A 21,679-nucleotide genomic window follows, 5' to 3' on the forward strand; every position below is an offset into this window, starting at 1 on the left:
CTCACCTTTGAACTTGAGTACCTCCTCTCTTCTTTCCCACAGAGATTTCTGGAGCAAAACCATAACTGAACATTAGTGCAGTCATACTTTACAAAGAATAAGAAATTTGTATTACTTTTCTTTAATCACTTAGTAGAGAATTTGTACATTGTCTGGACTCATGAGTATTTAAATCAGTGTTTTGATTTCTTAATGAATTACAGATTTGTAATTTAACTTTATATTATTGAAGAGAAAAAAGCTGTAAGCAAGTTAGGCTTGGAAATAAAGTGGTAGGGGAAAAACCAGCAGCCCAGCATTTAAAACTCTGTCTGGGATTGTGAAGAATCCAGACTTTTCTGGATGTTAACTTCCTACTCTTCCTCCTACCTTGTTTTATTGTTCTTTCTTTTCTTTTTTTTTCAATTGAGTAGCAATATATAAGATGTTAGTTTCAGCTGTACAGTATAACAATTTGATACCTATACACATTGAAAAATGATCACAACGTAAGGCTAGTTAATGTCTATTTCCATACATAGTTAACATTCTTTTTCTTCTTTCTCTTGTAATGAGAACTTTTAAGATCTACTCTTAGCTACTTTCAAATATACAATATGGTATAATATAACTACAGCCTCCATGCTGTTCATTCCATCTCCAGGACTGACCTATTTTATAACAGAAGTTTGTCCCTTTTGACCACCTTCACTTATTTGGCCCCCCTGCACTTCTGGCCTCAGGCAACCATCAGTCTGCTGTCTTTCTTTTCTTCTTAGATTCTATTCTTCTTTTTCTTAGAGTCCACATATAAGACAGATCATACAATATTTGTCTTTCTCTGAGTTATTTCACTTAATGTAATGCCCTGAAAATGCATCCATGTTGTCACAATTGGCACGGTCTCTTTTTTATGGCCAAATAATATTCCACTGTGTGCATCTACCTCAGCTTCTTTAGCTGTTCATCTGCTGATGGACCTTACGTTCTTTCCATATCTTGGCTATCGTAACTAAGGCTGCATTGAACAGAGGGGTGCCTGTATCTTTCTGAGTTAGTGTTTTTGTTTTCTTTGGATAAATACCCAGAAGTGGAATTGCTGGATCATATGGTGGTTTTGCTCTTAATTTCTGGAAGCACCTGCATACTGAGTTCCACAGTGCTTGTACCAATTTTCATTCTCTTCAACAGTACCTGAGAGTTCCCTTTCCTCCACATCTTCTCGCACTTTTGAAAATAACCGTTCTATGTACAAGGAGGTATCTCATCGACGTTTTGATTTGCATTTCCCTGATGACTAGTGATGTTGAGCACCTTTGTGTACCTTTTGGCCATCTGTTTGTCTTTGGATAAATGTCTATTCAGTTTCCCTGGCCATTTTTTAATCAGATTGATTTGTGTGTGTGTGTGTGTGTGCTATTGAGTTGTAATATTCTTTACATTTTTTGAATATTAATCCCAAATCAGATGTATGATCTGCAAATATTTTCTCCCATAATGATAGGTTGCCTTTTCATTTTTCTGATGGTTTCTTTTGCTGTGCAGAAGAAATTTTAGTTGGATGAAGCTCCACTTAATTTTGCTTTTCTTTACTTTGCTTTTGGTGTCAGATAAAAAAAGTCATCACCAACACTGATGTCAAGGAGCTTAATGCCTACATTTTCGAGTAGGATTTATATGGTTTCGGGTCTTGCATTCAAGTCTTTAATCCATTTTGGGTTAATTTTTGTGTGTGATGTAAGATAGTGGCCCAGTTTCATTTTTTTTGCATATGACTGTCCACTTTTCCTAACACTGTTTATTAAAAAGACTGTCCTTTCCCCATCATGTATCCCGGCTCCTTTGTTGTAAGTCAGTTGTCTATGTATGTGTGGGTTTATTTCTAGGCTTTCTATTCTGTGTCATTGGTCTGTTTGTTTTTATGCCAATACCATTTTGTTTTGGTTACTACAGTTTTGTAATATAGTTTGAAATCAGGAAGCATGATGCTTCCAGGTCTTCTTTCTCAAGATTACATTGGCTCTTCAGGATCTTAGAGTCTTTGTGATTCCATACAAGTTTTAGCATTGTTCATTCTATTTCTGTAAAAAAAAAAAAAAAAAAGCCATTGGAATATTTAAAGGGATCACAATGAATCTATAGATTGCCTTGGATAATATGAACATTTTAACAATTGTTCCAACCCATGAGCATGGAATATCTTTCCATTTATTTGTGTCTTCAGCTTCTTTCATCAGTGTCTTATAGTTTTCATGGTATTGTTCTTTCACCTCCTTGGTTAAATTAATTTTATCCTTTTTGAAAAGCAATTGTAAATGGGGCTATTTTCCAATTTTTCTTTCTTTCTTGATTATACCTTACACCCTTCCTATAGTCTATGTTGTATGGATAGAGGCCCATTTTGGCAGATCCAGAGTCACCTTGATCCTTCATTTGCTGTCTTCATTCTGTATGTTATTTCATACATATACCCATTCCACCTTTTCTTCATTCTAGTCACAAGACTATCATTGTTAGGAAGAGCCCCTACATTTTAATTACTTTGAAACACGCAATAACATCCAGTTGGACAAAACTCAATAAATCTCTACTATAAGTGGGCTTATTTGACACTCAGCTTTACTGGTGGGCTCATCACCTAATAGTATCACCTGAAATAAAATGTATTGGGAGCATTTGGGAACCATCCCTGCCCTCAGTGTCTTCCAGACCAGCTTTTGACTTCCATGATTTATCAAATGTAAGTTGAGAGTTTCAACTGATGACTTGTTGAAACAGGAACAGATTAGGCAAGACTTTCAGGAAAAAAGGCTCTAAGCACCCTGGAGGCTAAAGTCCTCTGTGATAGTGATTACATAAATTAGATTCTTCATGGCTCACATGAAACACCACCTTTGTAGCCACACACCTGTGTCTGCAATAGTGAATCTCTAATCAAGAACCCAAGTGCATCTCAGTGTTTGTTAGGTACCTCAAATTTACATCTGCCAAAAGGGCTTCTGCCAAAACTCAGGATGAGGAACAGATTGTTGTTGAGAATTGATTTAATGCAGTGAAGGCTGTTTTCAGCATTCCAAAAAGTGTGTTGGAAATGAAACATTCATGATAAGGCTGTCTAGACCATTACCCAATAAAAGTATATTTAATTTTCAGAAATCTTTCAAAATAACTGACTCAATTGGGATCCGGAAAAGTTAATAAAAGGGGTTTTGAGTGGTGAACAGCTTGAGAGGCCCAATCTGAAACAGGCCAGCTATGCATCTGCAAGCACCATTTCTTGCATCTGGATCTAAGCATCTGGATCACCAAAAGATTATGTTTTTCTCAGAGAATCCCTTTACAGAAACAGGCTTTAAAGAAACTTCAGCTAGGCTGCTGGTGTGGAAGAGAGGTGATGCAAGGAGGCCATCACCCTCTCTCCTAATACACATATGTGTGTGCACACGTATTCAGCACTTTTGTGATGATATGCTCACTGCCTCTGTCACACACAGACTGGTGATAAATTTCAGGTTTAGTTCAGGGGCAAGAAAAAAGTTTATCTAGTCTCATAAACTGGAGAAGGCAATGGCAACCCACTCCAGTACTCTTGCCTGGAAAATTCCATGGATGGAGGAGCCTGGAAGGCTGCAGTCCATGGGGTCTCTGAGGGTCGGACACGACTGAGTGACTTCACTTTCACTTTTCAGTTTCCTGCATTGGAGAAAGAAATGGCAACCCACTCCAGTGTTCTTGCCTGGAGAATCCCAGGGACGGGGGAGCCTGGTGGGCTGCCATCTATGGGGTCGCACAAAGTCGGACACAACTGAAGCGACTTAGCAGCAGCAGTCTCATAAACTGGTTGCTATGATCCTCCTAGCCAACAAGAATTCTGTAACCTCCTGGTTTTTCCTTTAGATTTGAGCCCATTAATATCCAAGGGTTCCATGACTGTTTTCTTTCTTTCTTTTTTCGGCTAGAGCTTCTTGGTATGACATTTCCCCCCCTTTAAACCTGCTGCTGGTATATTTTCCCCCCTTTAAACCTGCATCTAAACTTTTATCTTACGTAACCTCAAATCCTTCAGGAAGTAGATGAAGTTAAAAAGTATATGAAGTAGTTTGATATCATTTTGCTGTGGGCACATAAGTCATGCCCAGGTATGGACATATTTGCTCCAATGCTTGAAGTGACCTTGTGCTCAGTCACTCAGTCATGTCTGACTCTTTGTGACCCCATGGACTGTAGCCCGCCAGGCCCCTCTGTCCATGAGATTTTCCAGGCAAGAATACTAGAGTGGGTTGCCATTTCCTCTTCTAAGGGATCTTCCCAACTCTGGGATCAAACCCACATCTCCTGCATTGGCAGGCAGATGGAAAATCTTTTTCCTTATCAACTTAGGTTGAAGTAGTTGGGGGCTTGTGAATGAACAGATAAATAGGAGCAAAGACTATTACACATGTATTCAGGAGCCCACTGTAAGGGGTAAGGATTTATATACCAGCTTAATGGGGCAAGGGTGGGAAAAGGTATTGAGGCCTCAGTGGGAAATTATGGAAGGTTCTCAAAGAACATATTTATACGATTCCTTGGCCGGTCCTGATGCTGGGTCAGGCTCCTCCCTTTCTGACCTCACCAACAGATGTCTTGCTCTCTCGTGTGTGTGAAGTAGGGCTTCCCAGGTGACACGAGTGACCAGGTTTAACCTCTAGATGGGGAAGATCCCCTGGAGGAGGGCATGGCAACCCACTCCAGTGTTTTTATCTGGAACATCTCAAGGACAGAGGAGTCTGGCAGGCTACAGTCCGCAGGGTCGCAGAGAGCTGGACGCGACTGAAGTGACTTAGCACACATGCATGTGCAGTGAATGTACAGGAAGTATTTGGAGGAAAATGGAAACACGTTGAAACCACTTCTTTTGCTTTAAATCCAAAGAGTCTAAAACAACATGACCCTCCCCTGTGTGCACTAGGGAGCCCAGACAACCTTCCATGGTGGTGGGGGGAGTCGGAGGTGGATGAGGGGGCACATGCAGGAGGCCCCGAGGTTCGGTCTCAGAACTGCTGACAGCCGATGATGGGCCTCACCTCCTTTGGCACTTCTGCTTGTCTGACTCACTTCCTGACCCAGACTTCTGTTCAGAAAGGAATCCCTTATTCCCTCTTGCTTCCCAACAGGCTGCTCTGCCTGCTCGACTGTTGAAAGATGTAAGGCTTTGTGATTTGTTGCATCTCAGGACATCTCCGAGGCCCTTCTTCTGGCCACCCTGCTTGTGGCTGCCCACGTCCGCTTTCCTTCAGCAGCTGTTCTGGTGTCTGCTGTCATCTTCGCCGTACCCAGCCAGACAAGCAGTCTCTTTGCAGTGAGCATCCATCCTTTCAGTGTCTGTAGGCTGGCAGCATTCCAGAACTGGGTAGACTGATGAAGAGAACAAGCTTGGAAACCAAATTTTGGCAGGGGAATGCCATCAATACAGAGCCCTTAGCTAGTGACCATCAAGGATGGACGAGAGGAGCATCTTCTCCCTCCATGGATGACCTTTTAATTCTCAGTCTCTGTGAGTACTTCACCATCAGGGAAACTTGTGTGGCAGTGTCCTCTAAAGGCACCTGTTTTTTTCAAAGTTCTGTTTGCAGACTCCGAAATGTTCTTACTAACCTTATAAGCCTGTGGTCCCTGGCAGCCTGCACCCAGACCCTAGATATTCCAAAAACAGCGATTGTAGAACTGAGTAAGCAAAGAAGCTGAAATCGACAATGCAGACAGTTTGAGGCACCTGTTAAGCTCCATCATAAGGAATGTAGAAAGCCGAGAAAGTGACAACTTAAGCCTTCCTAACCTGTCTGTCAGATGAACTGAGACCAATGACATTCCTTTCTTTAAAAAACTGGGGCAAGGAAAATTTTGGAGGGAAAACTGAAACCTACATTGCAGATTCTGGGCTGGGGAAGCTATATAGTAGCTGGAGTAGGAGCTCAGAGCCTGTAATCTCAAGACATTCTGCAAATGGGGGTGGGCAGAGAGGGCGTTTTGGTAGTGCTTGTTGGCAGAAAGCAAGAATGAGGAACAGAACAGGGAATGGTGAGATGCATGTGATTGATGTTTATCATTTTTTTGCCATCTTGGACATGAACTACCTTTTTGTGTTTGAGAAATTCCCTTCCTAAAGATTGGGAAATCCCCTTGGCTAGCCCTCCCTATAGCTAGAGTTCAGACACGTGACTTAGGGTGGGTGCGTCAGATGCGTCATCCGAACCTTTGGACAGTAAACCAGAGGCACCAAGAAGCAGAAGCATCAGAGACACCGTTTGGTGATGATGGTAGCCAGAGAGTCAACATCCAGCCTCCTGGGTTCCGTGGGAGTGGCAGGCGTCCTTGCTGGACCAAGTCTAGGCTCCTGCTGGTTCTGAGTTCAGTTTCTTGCAGAATGTATCAGTTATCTCATATCCTTTGAAAACAGTTTCTTTTCTGATTAGGTCAGTGGTAGTTGCTGTTGTTTGCAAAAGTGAGGCTTTGGGTGAAGTGATATCAAAGCTCCCTCACCCCTTACTCCACATATCGAGCGGTTTCAATCAAATTCACATTTACAACATTGGGCTCTTGATGCATACAAACCAGCTCTGAGGGCTAGAGGTCCAGCCTGGTGTGTTTACAGAAGGGGACTCCATGAAAGGAAAGAGAGAGGGGCAAAGCAGAGGGGTGGGTGGAGGCAGGAACACACCATCTGGTCAGGGAACAAGCAAGTGGCAGGACTACTCGGTTCAAACCCAGGGAGGGCTCGAGAATGTTGGAGTGGGTGGGGCTGGGGAGCAAGTTCCTGACTATCAGATTCAGGAAACTGGGAGGAAGAATTTATTCTCATCCAGACTGGAGGCCCAGATTAGTTGAACAAGTTAACAGAGGAAAGCAGACCACTTTTCTAGATGAAGAAAGAAATGTGGTAAAATCCCTCCCATCCTAGTGGAAAAGCCAAAACTCTATAAAATAGCATTCTCTTCTTCCCTACTCTTAAGGGGTAAAAATTGGTAACTGGGACCTAGCACATTAAAACAGAAGTCATGCAACCCCCACATTGAGAGAACCTACCCAACTTTCCTTCAATCCAGAGCTACCTGTGCACACACGCTGGGACCTAAACAATCTAATAGCACCAGATGGCTCCCAGAGAGACAGGTGAATCAGACGTTTCTGCAAAGCTATTCCATTCTAGCTGGGGTTAAAAGTCAGGAAAGTTCTCTGGCATTGTAGGGAGCAAAGGAGGCAGGATTTTGTTTGCATTCAGAACTGGCCCAAATTATGATGCAACCTGCAGGCTGAGCTACATTTGGGAGTTTGGTTTTAGACGGGGGTGGGTGCTTAGCTGGGCTTCCCTGGTGGCTCAGGTGGTAAAGAATCTGCTTGCAAATGCAGGAGACCTGAGTTCAATCCCTGGGTCAGGAAGATCCCCTGGAGAAGGGAATGACTACCCACTCCAGTACTCTTGCCTGGAGAATCCCCATGGACAGAGGAGCCTGCCAGGCTACAGTCGATAGTGTCGCAAAGAGTTGGACATGACCAAGCAACTTAAAAAAAAAAAAAGGGCATTTGGCTTTGGCTATGCAAGAGCTTGAATGAATCCTCTAGCTCTCTATTCAGTCCTTCAGTATTAAGAAGATGGCCCAGGCAATAGGGAGAGCTTGACAGGGACCTAGAGCTTTTCTAGAGGATCCCTTTCTCCATTCATCTACTTGTTCAGTTCAGTTCAGTTCATTTCAGTCGCTCAATCGTGTCTGACTCTTTGCGACCCCGTGAATTGCAGCACACCAGGCCTCCCTGTCCATCACCAACTCTGGAGTCCACTCAAACTCATGTCTATTGAGTTGGTGATGCCATTCAGCCATCTCATCCTCTGTTGTCCCCTTCTCCTCCTTCCCTTCCAGCGTCAGTCTTTTCCAATGAATCAACTCTTTGCATGAGGTGGCCAAAGTACTGGAGTTTCAGCTTTAGTATCATTCCTTCCAAAGAAATCCCAGGGCTGATCTCCTTCAGAATGGACTGGTTGGATTTCCTTGCAGTCCAAGGGACTCTCAAGAGTCTTCTCCAACACCACAGTTCAAAGCATCAATTCTTTGGCACTCAGCTTTCTTCACAGTCCAATTCTCACATCCATACATGACCACAGGAAAAACCATAGCCTTGACTAGATGGACCTTTGCTGGCAAAGTAACGTCTCTGCTTTTCAATATGCTATCTAGGTTGGTCATAACTTTTCTTCCAAAGAGTAAGCGTCTTTTAATTTGATGGCTGCAATCACCATCTGCAGTGATTTTGGAGCCCCAAAAAATAAAGTCTGACACTGTTTCCACTGTTTCTCCATCTATTTTCCCATGAAGTGATGGGACCAGATGCCATGATCTTCATTTTTAATTTTTTTATTTTTTAAAATTTATTTTATTTTTTAACTTTACAATATTGTATTGGTTTTGCCATATATCTGAATGTTGAGCTTTAAGCCAACTTTTTCACTCTCCACTTTCACTTTCATCAAGAGGCTTTTTAGTTCCTCTTCACTTTCTGCCATAAGGGTGGTGTCATCTGTATATCTGAGGTTATTGATATTTCTCCTGGCAATCTTCTTGTTAAAAATATATATTTATTAAACATGTCACATGCCAGGCACTGTGCCTGGGCCTTTCTCACTGTGATAATTGAGGTAATTTTCTCATTTAACCCACTTATCACCTGGAGATGGGTACATTGGCTATCTCCATTTTACAGATAAGGAAGCAGAAGCAGTTTGCTCAGATAGAGGATATCAAGAGGCATAACTTGGCTGGCACTGTCAGTGCATCTTTGTGGGAGATCTCTGCCTCACAAACATGGAGGAGTGAGACTGATGGAAAAATAAGGCAATGGCACCCCACTCCAATACTTTTGCCTAGAAAATCCCATGGACGGAGGAGCCTGGTAGGCTGCAGTCCATGAGGTCACTAGAGTCGGACACGACTGAGCGACTTCACTTTCACTTTTCTCTTTCATGCATTGGAGAAGGAAATGGCAACCCACTCCAGTGTTCTTGCCTGGGGAATCCCAGGGACGGGGAAACCTGGTGGGCTGCTGTCTATGGGGTCGCACAGAGTCGGACACGACTGAAGCGACTTAGCAGCAGTAGCAGCAGCAGCATAGACTTCCTTGGTCATCAGGAAGTAGTATGGATGGTTTTGTGTTCCTGAAAAGTCACATGACATTCTTGGGCACTTCTGGGTAAAAGAAGAAGTGGGGCTGTGTGGAGATGATTCATAGAGTCATCTTCACCAAACTGGAGTCATACTTCACCAGCTTATAAGGATTTGCCCATTTGGCTTCACGTCTACCTGGACACCTTTTCCCCTCTCGAAATGGATGAAAACATGCAAATTGTACTCCTTCAGTGTTCTTAAGTGGAGTAAATGATGCTATGAAACAGCAGATGTATGTAAGCATTTTCTTATCCAGTGAAGAGCTCCAGAGATACTGTCTTCATTTAACATAGTGGTATAAACACGTGCTGGTAGAATATTTTTCGAAGCCAAATACCCTGAAGTATTTAGTTGTCCATCTCCACTTCCTTGCTCCTGGACAGTGTTGACCTCTGGGTTACTTTGACTGTTTGTGTTCACCTGGTTATGTTTTTGCAGTAGCTTTCATTATAGTTTGGCTGCATTGCCTGTCCAGTGATAGAAATTATGATCTTATTAGTATTAACATAAGTTATGTCCTTGCTGCTAAGTCACTTCAGTCATGTCCGACTCTGTGCGATCCCATAGACGGCAGCCCACCAGGCTCCCCTGTCCCTGGGATTCTCCAGGCAAGAACACTAGAGTGGGTTGCCATTTCCTTCTCCAATGCATGAAAGTGAAAAGTGAAAGTGAAGTCTCTCAGTTGTGTCTGACTCTTATCGACCCCATGGACTGCAGCCTACTAGGCTCCTCCATCCATGGGATTTTCCAGGCAAGAGTACTGGAGTGGGGTGCCATTGCCTTCTCCAGTTATGTCCTTAGGACCAGCAAGATCCACTCCTGTCCCCCACGCCCACCTCCCCACCCCCCCACACACACACACACACACTTCTTCCTGCAGGAGAGAAAGGAATTGTTGTTGTTTGTGTTTAACAATCAATGCTTGTTCACATATACTTGCTGCTGCTGCTAAGTCGCTTCAGTCATGTCCAATTCTGTGCGACCCCATAGACAGCAGCCCACCAGGCTCTACCATCCCTGGGATTCTCCAGGCAAGAACACTGGAGTGGGTTGCCATTTCCTTCTCCAATGAATGAAAGAGAAAAGTGAAAGTGAAGTTGCTCAGTTGTATCTGACCCTCAGAGACCCCATGAACTGCAGACTTCCAGGCTCTTCCGTCCATGGGATTTTCCAGGCAAGAGTACTGGAGTGGGGTGCCATTGCCTTCTCCGGCACATATACTTAGGTTTATAAATTTGTTCATTGTTACTACCTGCTCCTTCCTCCTTGGTTCAGTTCCTTTCTTAGAGAAAGGCATCCATTAGGAGAGTAGCATTGAGAGAGAGACATATACATTACCATGTGTAAAATAGCTAGCAAGTGGAAGCTGCTGTATAGCACAGGGATCTCAGCTCAGGGCTCTGTGATGCCCTAAAGGAGTGGGATAGGAGGCAGTGTGAGGGAAACTCGAGAGGGAAGGATATATGCTTACATATGGCTGATCCATTGTGTTGCACAGCAGAAACTAACACTGTTGTAAAGCACTCCAACTTTACACTCCAAAAATAAAATTTAAAACACACAACACACACACACACAAAGAAAGGTATCTACTAGTGGTTCTTTTGGAAAACATTTCTCAAACTTTGCTTCAAAGTATTTTCATTTCACTTCAGTCTTGAGTGATAAGTATAGAATGTTTAGAATAAATGTATTTCATCAGCATTTTAAAGATATTACACTGTCTCCTGGCTCCTAGTTTCTCATTATGAGCACATCTGTATCAGTGGTCTGTGGTATGCATGCATGTGTGTATAGAAATTCATGCCTGGGTCGTAGAAATATTGCCATAACAGGAGTTCTGGGTTTTAGGACTCCTTTTAACAGCAATTTCTCATGGAAGTTTTCCCCTAGAGCCTCAAGCAGATTTATTGCTATTTCTCTAGGTTACTGGGCAGACCTCTTCTGGTCTTTCCCAGATAAGGCAGTCTTTCCAGGTCAAAGGGTTTCAGTTCTTGACCTGTGTCACCTGAAGTTCACGGTCCCAGGTATTCCCATGTGGGTAATAACAAACACCTCCTCCCTTCCAGCACCCCATGTTGAGCATCCCAGCCATGACCATCAACTCTGGCTAAGTTCCTCTTTCATTTCTGGCTCAGAATGTACTTTGCTCCTTTCAGTCAACTATGTAGTTGGGTTTTTTTTTGGGGGGTGGAGCCTAATTGTATGTCTGTAGCTGAAGAGGAGTTTATATGACCTCAGTCCACATGTTGTGGAAACTAGAATTTCCGCAGTTGAGTTTGTACGATTCTTACCTCTTTCTCATACCTATTTTTCAAACTATTCCTGAAATCCCCAAATAACTATGAAATATTTCTAGGTTATTCAAAGAGGAAATTAATAAGTCACTAATATTGAGTGAGTGCTGCGGACTAGGCCTTAGTCTAAGCATTATACATATACATGTAAATGTAAAAGTACATGTAAAAAAATTCTACCAGAGAATTAAAAGTTCTGTTAATTCATACTGTTGTTATTCTTGTTTTTCAGAGGAAGATGGTGAGTCAATGGGAGGACAAACAACTTTTCCAGGATCACACAGCTACTCAGTGATGGTGGCTGGGATTCAAATCCAGGTCTGTCTGATGCCAGATTGTTTTTAAATCTAATTTAATTTGTAAATTTTTGGCTGTGCTGGGTCTTCATTGCTGTGCAGGCTTTCTCTAGGTGGAGAGAGTTGCCCTGCTCTCTCCAGTTGCAGAGCATGGGCTTCTCCTTGCAGTGGTTTCTGTCGTGGAGCACAGGCTCTGGGATGCACTGACTTTAGCGGTTGCAGCATGTGGGCTCAGGAGTCGTGGCTCCCAGGCTCTAGAGTGCAGGCTTAACAGTTGTGTTGTATGGGCTTAGTTGCTCTGCAGTCTGTGGGATCTTCCCTGATCAGGGATCAAACTTATGTCTCCTGCATTGGCAGGCAGATTCTTTACCACTGAGCCACGAGGGATGCCCTGATGCCAGAGCTTGTGATCGTAACCACACGGCTCTGTTGCTCTACCTATGATCCTATGTCCTCTATGATCATTGCTCCACTCTCTGATCTCCACAGAGGAGAGTCTTAGTGTGCTTTTGTGTTTGTTTTTTTCTCATTGAAAAAAAAATGAAAGGGACTTCCCTGGCGGTCCAGTTTGACGCTGTGCTTCCACTACAGGGGGTATGGGTTTGATTGCTGGTTGGAAAACTTAGATCCCACATGCCATATGGCATGGCCAAAACTAGGGGGAAAAAAAGAGAAAATTAGACATGGTCTTTAAGGTACTTTCCAACTCAGACTCCAACAATCTGTACTGTAGCTTATTATTCATCTTCTTGCTTACTTAAAAACTTTCCCCCTTGTCCTTAGTGTGATTGCTTTGTTTTTCATTTTTTTTGCTTCTTGGATTGTAAACTTATGAGGTGCTGGGATGACAGGGAAAAGCTGGAAAGCCCTGCACTCATGAGAACATATCTATGGCTGAGCAACACTGCAAGCCTAATGACGAGATAAATAAGGACTTCAGCTTCAGTTCCACTTCATTCAATCCACATCCATCCATAAAGTTCTAAGCAAAGTTGGATACTCTTTATGGGTGAGGTTAAAGATGAAGATGAGAATAGAAGAAACTTCAAAGAGCATATGCCCTTATCCAAGCACTTGTCCCCAGAAAGTGTTTAGGCATAACAGAGAAGGCAGCTTGGAAAGCCTTGGGAAATACTAGGTTTATGAGGAAATAATTTAGAAATTATTTTTTTGTGTATTAATCATCATACCACCTATCCACTAGACACTAAACTCTTTTTTTTCATTGAAGTATAGTCGATTTATAATGCTGTGCCAGTCTCTGCTGTACAGCAAAGTGACTCAATTATACACATACATTCTTTTATATATTCTTTTCCATTATGATTTATTAAAGAATATTGAATATATTTCCTTGTGCATATTAATACATTAGGACTCTGTTGTTGATTCATTCTAAACGTAATAGTTTGAATCTCTAACTGTGGTGTTGGAGAAGACTCTTGAGAGTCCCTTGGACTGCAAGGAGATCCAACCAGTCCATCCTAAAGGAGATCAGTCCTGGGTATTCATTGGAGGGACTGATGTTAAAGCTGAAACTCCAATACTTTGGCCACCTGATGCGAAGAGCTGACTCATTTGAAAAGACCCTGATGCTGGGAAAGATTGAGGGCAGGAGGAGAAGGGGAAGACAGAGGATGAGATGGTTGGATGGCATCACTGACTTAATGGACATGGGTTTGGGTGGACTCTGGGAGTTGGTGATGGACAGGAAGGCCTGGCGTGCTGCAGTTCATGGGGTCGCAAAGAGTCGGACACGACTGAGCAACTGGACTGACTGACTGACTTACCCCAAAGTCCCAATCCATCCCTCTCCCTCCCCGTCCTCCATGACCAGCACACGTCTGTTCTCTGTGTCATGTGAGTCTGTTTGTGTTGTGTAGATAGGTTGATTTGTGCCAAGCTCTCCTTTTATTCAGTTGGCTCCTAATTTGGGCCATTCATAAGGTATGTTTTGAGGAACTAAATGAAGCATGTGTAGCTGTCTACTTTGTGAGATTCAGTCTAAACTGACAGTGTGCATGGACCGTAGAAAACAAGATTTTCTGTGTATAGCAGCTGGTAGTGATAACATGCAGCAAATAAAATATTACAAAAATATTACTATGGCTTTGAGAGAGAATAAACACTACTTATTATTTCCAATACCATAGGTATTGTCCTCTCCTATTACTAAGGAACCTTTTCTTTCCTTTTCCCTGGAAAATGGACATAATTTTTTGTCTTTGGTTTAAGCCTAAGACGTTACAATTGAGATCAAGGTTTAGTTTCATAGAAACATAGCAGGCAGGTCTTCAAGCATTTGATAATCTTACATCTAGATACGCTTGTTATTGTAGCTCTGTTGTGAACCAAATTGTGTTTCCTTCCCCCAAATTCACATGTTGACCCCTAATTCTCAATGTGACTGCATTTATAGATAGGGCCTTTAAGGAGGTAATTAAGAATAAAATGAGGTCATAAGGGTCGGCCCTGATGGGACTGATGTTCTCCTAAGAAGAGAAAAAGACACCATTAGTCCATGCACAGAGAAAAGGTCGTGTGAGGACATAGTGAGAAGGTAGCTATCTGCAAGCCAAGGAGAGAGATCGCACCAGAAGTAATTCCACAAGCACCTTGATGTTAGAATCCCAGTATTCAGAACTGACAGATGATACATTTCTATCGTGCCATCCAGTCTGTGGTGTTTCGTTGTAGCATCCCTAGCTGACTAATACAACTCCCTTTTCTTTTTTCCCCAAATATTTTATCAGTTAATGTGAAAAGTGTGAAAATGTTAGTTGCTCAGTCATGTCTGACTCTTTGCCACCCCATGGACAATAGCCCTCCAGGCTCCTCTGGCCGTGGAATTCTCCAGGCAAGAATACTGGAGTGGGTAGCCATTCCCTCTTCCAGGGAATCTTCCCATACTGTTTTATCTCGGTAATCAAAGTACAATACAAGCAAATCAACACCAGAAAGGAACTGCCTTACTAATCAGCCTGAACTCTCCATATACATTGTAAGCAGATTTGCTTTTGAGGTGGAATGTATCCACATGCTAGCCAGATATGTTTAAAAGCATTTCAATTATTTCTCTATTTTAAAAATCACATGGAAAACCTTCTTCACTGAGCAATAATTATTCTAAAGGGTTGAAACAATAAATTTAAGCAATTTTCAACATTTGTAGAAATGAAAATAATTGTCACTGAGAACCATTTAACACATTCAAAATTTTATAACAACAGGTGGGTGTTCTTTTCTTCATGTAGGGACTCATGAAGAGTCCCCGTGAAGAGTGCAGAGGACCAATGAGGACAGCTGCTTTCTAGTGTGTATATTTGAATAGCAACGATTTGAGCAAGAATCTGACGACTTCTAACCTGTCCTTGGTCATGGACATCAGACCTAACATATGTACAGACATTTGTATTTCCCCTCTCAAATCAGAGGTGTATAGATTCTGTCCATTCAGCTTACCACTAAGGAACATTTTTCACCACAGAACAATACTTGCCTATTCTTCAGAATGATGAGTCATTCCCACTCCCCACCCCAGGCAATGTGAATTGCTTCTGATGGAGCATAGCCAGGAAAATAAAATCTCTAGTCTCTTTGTCCTGAGGTCAGAATGCGACTTGGTGCTGGTTCTTTTGTCACTAGAATCGAGTACATGCCAACAGCTCATATTAATAATTGTGTTATTAATAACACACCGCCCACTCTGTGAGAGGAGATGTACATCCATGTGTTGGTCGCTCAGTCATGTCTGACTCTTTGCAACCCCACAGACTGTAGCCCGCCAGGCTCCTCTGTCCATGGGATTCTCCAGGCAAGCATACTGGAGTGGCCTGACATTCCCTTCTCCAGAGGATCTTCCCAACCCAGGGATTGAACCCTGGTCTCCTACATTGCAGGCAGATTCTTTACCATTTGAGCTACAGGGGAGTCCTGTACTTCTGTGTGGGAATACCACATTTTCATGAAGGAGGGAATGTTTTCCTTTTTGTGAAGAATAGAAAGATTCCATCTTAATCAGAAATTGTCTGCAGCTCGGGTTTGCTTTTTCCCATCAGCTCTCTGTGCCCTGTGGCAGGAAACCATGTCCCTGCATCCCCTCATTTACACTTTACCTCCTCACCCATCTGGTTGTGCCTTGGTTTCTCCTTGAGTCTGGCTCTCAGTAACTCTGTCATAGTTCTCTTTATTGTTTCTGACACCTACAAGATGCTTCTGGATCAAGAACTCACAAGACCAATGGATATAATCCAAGGGCTGATGGGTCTGTATGCAGGTCAGGAAGCAACAGTTAGAACTGGACATGGAACAACAGACTGGTTCCAAATAGGAAAAGGAGTATGTCAAGGCTGTATATTGTCACCCTGCTTATTTAACTTATATAAGCATATAAACTTATATAAGCATTTATATAAGAGAAACACTTGGCTGGATGAAGCACAAGTTGGAATCAAGATTGGTGGGAGAAATATCAATAATCTCAGATATGCAGATGACACCACCCTTATAGCAGAAAGTGAAGAAGAACTAAAGAGCCTCTTGATGAAAGTGAAAGAGGAGAGTGAAAAAGTTGGCTTAAAGCTCAACATTCAGAAAACTAAGATCATGGCATTTGGTCCCATCATTTCATGGCAAATAGATGGGGAAACAGTGGTTGACTTTAATTTATTGGGCTCCAAAATCACTGCAGATGGTGACTGCAGCCATGAAATTAAAAGACGCTTACTCCTTGGAAGGAAAGTTATGACCAACCTAGACAGCATATTAAAAAGCAGAGACATTACTTTGCCAACAAAGGTCTGTCTCATCAAGGCTATGGTTTTTCCAGTGGTCATGTATGGATGTGAGAGTTGGACTGTAAAGAAAGCTGAGTGCTGAAAAATAGATGCTTTTGAACTGTGGTGTTAGAGAAGACTCTTGAGAGTCCCTTGGACTGAGATCCAACCAGTCCATCCTAAAGGAGACCAGTCCTGAGTGTTCATTGGAAGGACTGATGTTGAAGCTGAAACACCAATACTTTGGCCACCTGATGCAAAGAGCTGACTCATTTGAAAAGATCCCGTTGCTGGGAAAGATTGAGGGCAGGAGGAGAGAGGGACGACAGAGGATGAGATGGTTGGATGGCATCACCGACTCAATGGGGATGAGTTTGAGTAAACTCCGGGAGTTGGTGATGGACAAGGGGGCCTGGCGTTCTGCAGTCCATGGGGTCATGAAGAGTTGGACATGACTGAGCAACTGAATTGAACTGAATGATCTATGAGGCCCGAGTCGACTAGAGAAAGAGTGACATTGCTGACCTTTTGAAGAGTTTCTCCTCTTCAGGGCACTGAGTAGTCAGTCCATTAACATGATCTGCCTCTTATGAATTGTAATTCACAGTGCAACCAACACCAACTTTACTTGGCTTTGTAACCCACCACTTTTGGTGGCGGTGGGGGTGCTTATGTTGAACATAAGCACCAGTCCTATGTAATAAGTGGAAACTAGATTTTTCCATCAATATTCATGAATAATGAGGCAGATATGCGGTATGGCTTGAAAAGTGTTTTAAAAATCCAATTGCCTAAACTCCTAAACTTGCCATTCCACTTACCTCCTCAGTGCCTGAAACTCCACTGAGTTGTTAGCTTAGAAAACAAACTGGACTGTTGGAAGCCAGCCTAGGGTTGGGTGTTTAAAGTTGTCAAGATCGATCAGAAAGTGGCTGAACAGTTGTGTTCAAGTTTGTTTTGATTTGGTTGTTCACATTTTGGTGGGTGGGGTTGGAGTAAGTTTAGCTTGGGGAGAAAGTAGATAGGTAGGTAAGTGGTAAAGAGTAAGGAAAAGTTGACAGAAAACGAAAGTGTATCACCAGGACTAGATTATGATCTTTCAGAGGCTTAAGGACTGGAAATAAGAGTAAAACCAACATTTGGCCCTAAAACACAAACATATGTATACATAAATTTTAAATTCTGTGTATTTCTATATTTCTATGTATTTTATATAAAATTAGTATTTCTGTATATCCTGATTGCAACATTCTGGAGAAGCTCATTAGAGCTTACCTCATTTTGCCTGGTCCTCCCTGGCTCATGCCCTGTGTGGGACTGGGTCTGCTGGTTGACATTCTTGAAGGGCAGTGTGTCTGCTGATGTGAAGGGCCACAGAATACAGCTGCGCAGGCTGTGCACCACACAACCACAGTCACCAAGAGGCTATGACGAGAGTGGCTGCCTGTGGAGCTTTGCAACTTGGCACCTCTGGGAAGCAGGCCCCGATGGAGAATGACTGTGTTAAACAAAGCTTGGCCAGAGGACTCTGCCTGGAATCACTTGTTAAAATGCAAATTCATACAGTATGAGACAGGGTAGAGGGACCAGAGAGCTGGGGTTTCTATTAAAAAATAAGCATTACAGTTAATTCTTGAGCATACTGGCAAAACATGCTAACTACCTTTAGGTGAAGTTACTATCTGCTGGTTCCCTTCTCTCCCTAAAGAGAGCTCCAAATGAGAGAGCCCTAAGCTTCTGCTCTGGGGGTCAGGTCTGGCATGGCCTGCCCCAGTGTCTGGTCAACCCACTATAGCCATTGAATGTTTCGCCCCAAGGGGAGCATGGAGCCCTTGACAAAGGTGTGTTAGCAGGAGCTCTGGAGAACAGTTTCCTGATCTGGGCCTCTGTTTCCAGTTCTGCCACTAACTAGCTAGTTAAATGCTTAAATTTCTTTCTGGACAAGTCTTCTTATGTGTTTGATGAAGGCATAAGTCAGAATATATCTTCCAGACCTTGTCTTAACCATCTCTTTTTCATAAGTTATGAGGGTGAAAAAACCACATTCTATGGGGTCCACAATTCAGAAACTCCTGGGGCCAAATAGGTTTTAAATTCAGAATTTATTGTTGTTTTGAAATGTAATAAAAAGAAAGAAGGAAAGAGAAGTTGCTCAGTCATGTCCAGCTCTTTGCGACCCCATGGGCTGTAGCCTACCAGGCTCCTTCGTCTATGGGATTTTCGAGGCAAGAGTACTGGAGTGGGTTACCATTTCCTTCTCCAGGGGATCTTCCTGACCCGGGGATTGAACCCGGGTCTCCTGCATTGTAGGCAGATACTTTACCGTCTGAGCCACCAGGGAAGTCCTTGAAATGTAATACATATATAATACATCACATAGTGCCTTCCGCAGGGTCTGGGGCAGTACCCTGAAATGTAACACGTTCATTATCCCTGAAGCAAAATGTGTGAATAGTGTATAAAACATCTTCGATCTTAGAGAAGGTACAGAAGAGGATTCCAGAGGCCAAGTGGGCGCTGCTGAAGCACTTCACCAGGGCGCATGGTGCGTTGTGGCAAAGATGACATCGAGGCTTAAACTCACAAGCCTGGCCCTGAGCTGGTTACTTCTGAATCTGGGCAAATGAATTAACCTCTTCATGCCTCACTTCCCTTACCTGTAAATCATTGAGTGGTGGCAAGAATGAAATAATTTGTTACATTTTAGGCATCTAGAACAATGTTTGACACATCATAGTCAACAGAGGTCAGTTTTCATTGTCCTTGAATGGTGTGAATTTCCCTGTTTTGCTTGTCTCTTTCTGTGTGGGGGTGGAGCAGGTGAGGAGAGGTATAGAGAATGAAAGGTTAGGATTTGGCAGAGGGTACTGGCCAGACTGTTTTCACCCTAGGGCTTGTGCCCCAGTCCTGATCCAGGCCTAATACTCCATCTCTCCTCCCTCCGCTCTCTCTCTGTGCTTGAATGTCTCTATATAAAAAACTAGGAATGTCATTCCACCTGCTGATAAAATTGTGTAAATAAAAGCAGATCGAGTTTTTCAGAAAAGGAATTCTTATTTTCTGGAATGGTAAATTTATTTTTGTCCCTAACTTCAGCCTGTATGGGTTACCAAGAAAGGTTAAGCAAAGCAGGGACCTGGGACGACCTCTCTTTGTACTTACAGTATTGGGTTGGCCAGAAAGTTCATTCAGGTTTTTCCATAAGACAGTATGTGTTAGTGGAAGAGTCTGGAGCCCCTCCTCCCATGGGCCTTGTTTCTTCACAAAGAAGAATCTGAGGTCTTACCCATTGCAAGAGAGTTTACTGAAGATGAAAGAACAGACAGAACACCTCAAAGGAGGTGGGCCTTACCAAGGAAAGCAGTGGCCCCAGAGGGGTGGGGTGCAGAATTTTTCAGGCAAATTTTTTGCATAATCCAGGGTATCCTTGGTTGACAGACTTAACTGACAGCTGCAGGTTATATAACAAGAGACTCTGCTGCCCTCGTCCTTCCCATAATTCAGTCTGTTATAACTAGTTGTATGAATCTGCCTGCAATGTGGGAGACTCAGGTTCACTCCCTGGTTGGGAAAATCCCCCTGGAGAAGGGAATGGCAACCCACTCCAGTATTATTGCCTGGAGAATCCCTGGACAGAGGAGTCTGGTGGGCTACAGTCCTTGGGGTCGCAAAAAGCCAGAAATGACTGAGCAACTAACATGCACACACACATTCATAGAATATTTATGAACATTTATTGAGCCCAATGGCCGCCAGAAGTTATCTAAGGACAAAACAGCGTGAGGTGTGCACTTGTGCTGGAGTGGAGAAAGTCCCTCCAGTGGGCCAGTGGGGATTTTTCCAGTCCCTTGACCATTTTGTAGTACTGATGGGAGCGTGTTTGGGGTTGGTAAATAGCTTGGCGGGAGTAGATGGCTATTGGACTTTCAGCCAGGACTTTGAGCAACCTCTGGTTGCTCAGGGCTAACTGCTGCCTAATAGTTCGGAAAAATCCAAATGAACTTTTTGGCCAACCCAATATGTGTCTGTTGCCAGTGAATCCAGATTCAACGATTCTAGAATGAAACAGAAGCACTTAGTTTCTATGAACTCACTCATCTTCCCTACAGCCCAGGAAATTCTGCTTATGATATCGAAAGACTTTTGGCCACAAGTTTGCCCTCCTCCTGATCCTAAACTAGGCTGTGACTCAGTGTGCTCACAGAAGCACATCACTGCTTCTAGAATTGAAACTCTAAAGCCGGCTAACTCAGCTCTAAACCAGAACTCCGAGACAAGCGAAAACTATGAGTGGCACAGAAATGTTAGACAATTTTTCAGTCTCATTGAGATGGTGTTTCTTTTCACTTTGATACTTCTGTGATGAAGTCCTTGTTTATTTTTTTGTCCCCTACAAAGTACAATTCTCAAGTTAAATTATTTGTAACCACCACAGTGTCAGATGTTTACAATACAGTCAAAAGCTTTGCTCCTATCACCGAGGTCCCAGTTAACATTTGCTGACATCTTTCAAATTTATCATGAAAAGTACTATTCATGAATGGCTACATTCTATCAGGGGAATGAAAATTGGTACAGGAAGGGGAGACTGAAATGATGGTTTTCTTTTCTTTCTAATAGTAAATTCTAAAGAATTCGCTTACCTTGTCACCACTGCCAGACATGACAAGACTTCTAAAATAGAAAAAATTCTTTCTGTGATTTCAGATCAACCACTTTTAACCCTCCTTTACTGACTAACTTAATTAGATTTTCCTTAAAAAAGAATTGCTCTGGGCTAAATATTTGTGCATGAGCTTGCCTGGTGGCTCAGGGAATATTTGTATGCCAATTTTCAGCTGTGAGCATATTTTCACTGAATATTATTAACCTCTGAGAAAACTATTAGAATCTTAAACTAAACCTTAAAACTAAACAATCTTAATTACACTGATGCTACCAGGAAATGCCATAAATAGTCTTTGATCCTGCTTTCTATTTGTCACTTTGTTGGTTTTGCTTTATATTTATTTTAACCAAGATCATTAATTCAGAGCCTTCTGAACACTCTACTCACAAAAAACCACAGTCACAACATAGGTAAAGAATCTTTCATGCAGTGATACTAAAATGCTCTATAAATAAATTACCAAATT

This window comes from Bos indicus x Bos taurus, chromosome 20, assembly GCF_003369695.1.
Source record: "Bos indicus x Bos taurus breed Angus x Brahman F1 hybrid chromosome 20, Bos_hybrid_MaternalHap_v2.0, whole genome shotgun sequence".
Taxonomy (NCBI): domain Eukaryota; kingdom Metazoa; phylum Chordata; class Mammalia; order Artiodactyla; family Bovidae; genus Bos; species Bos indicus x Bos taurus.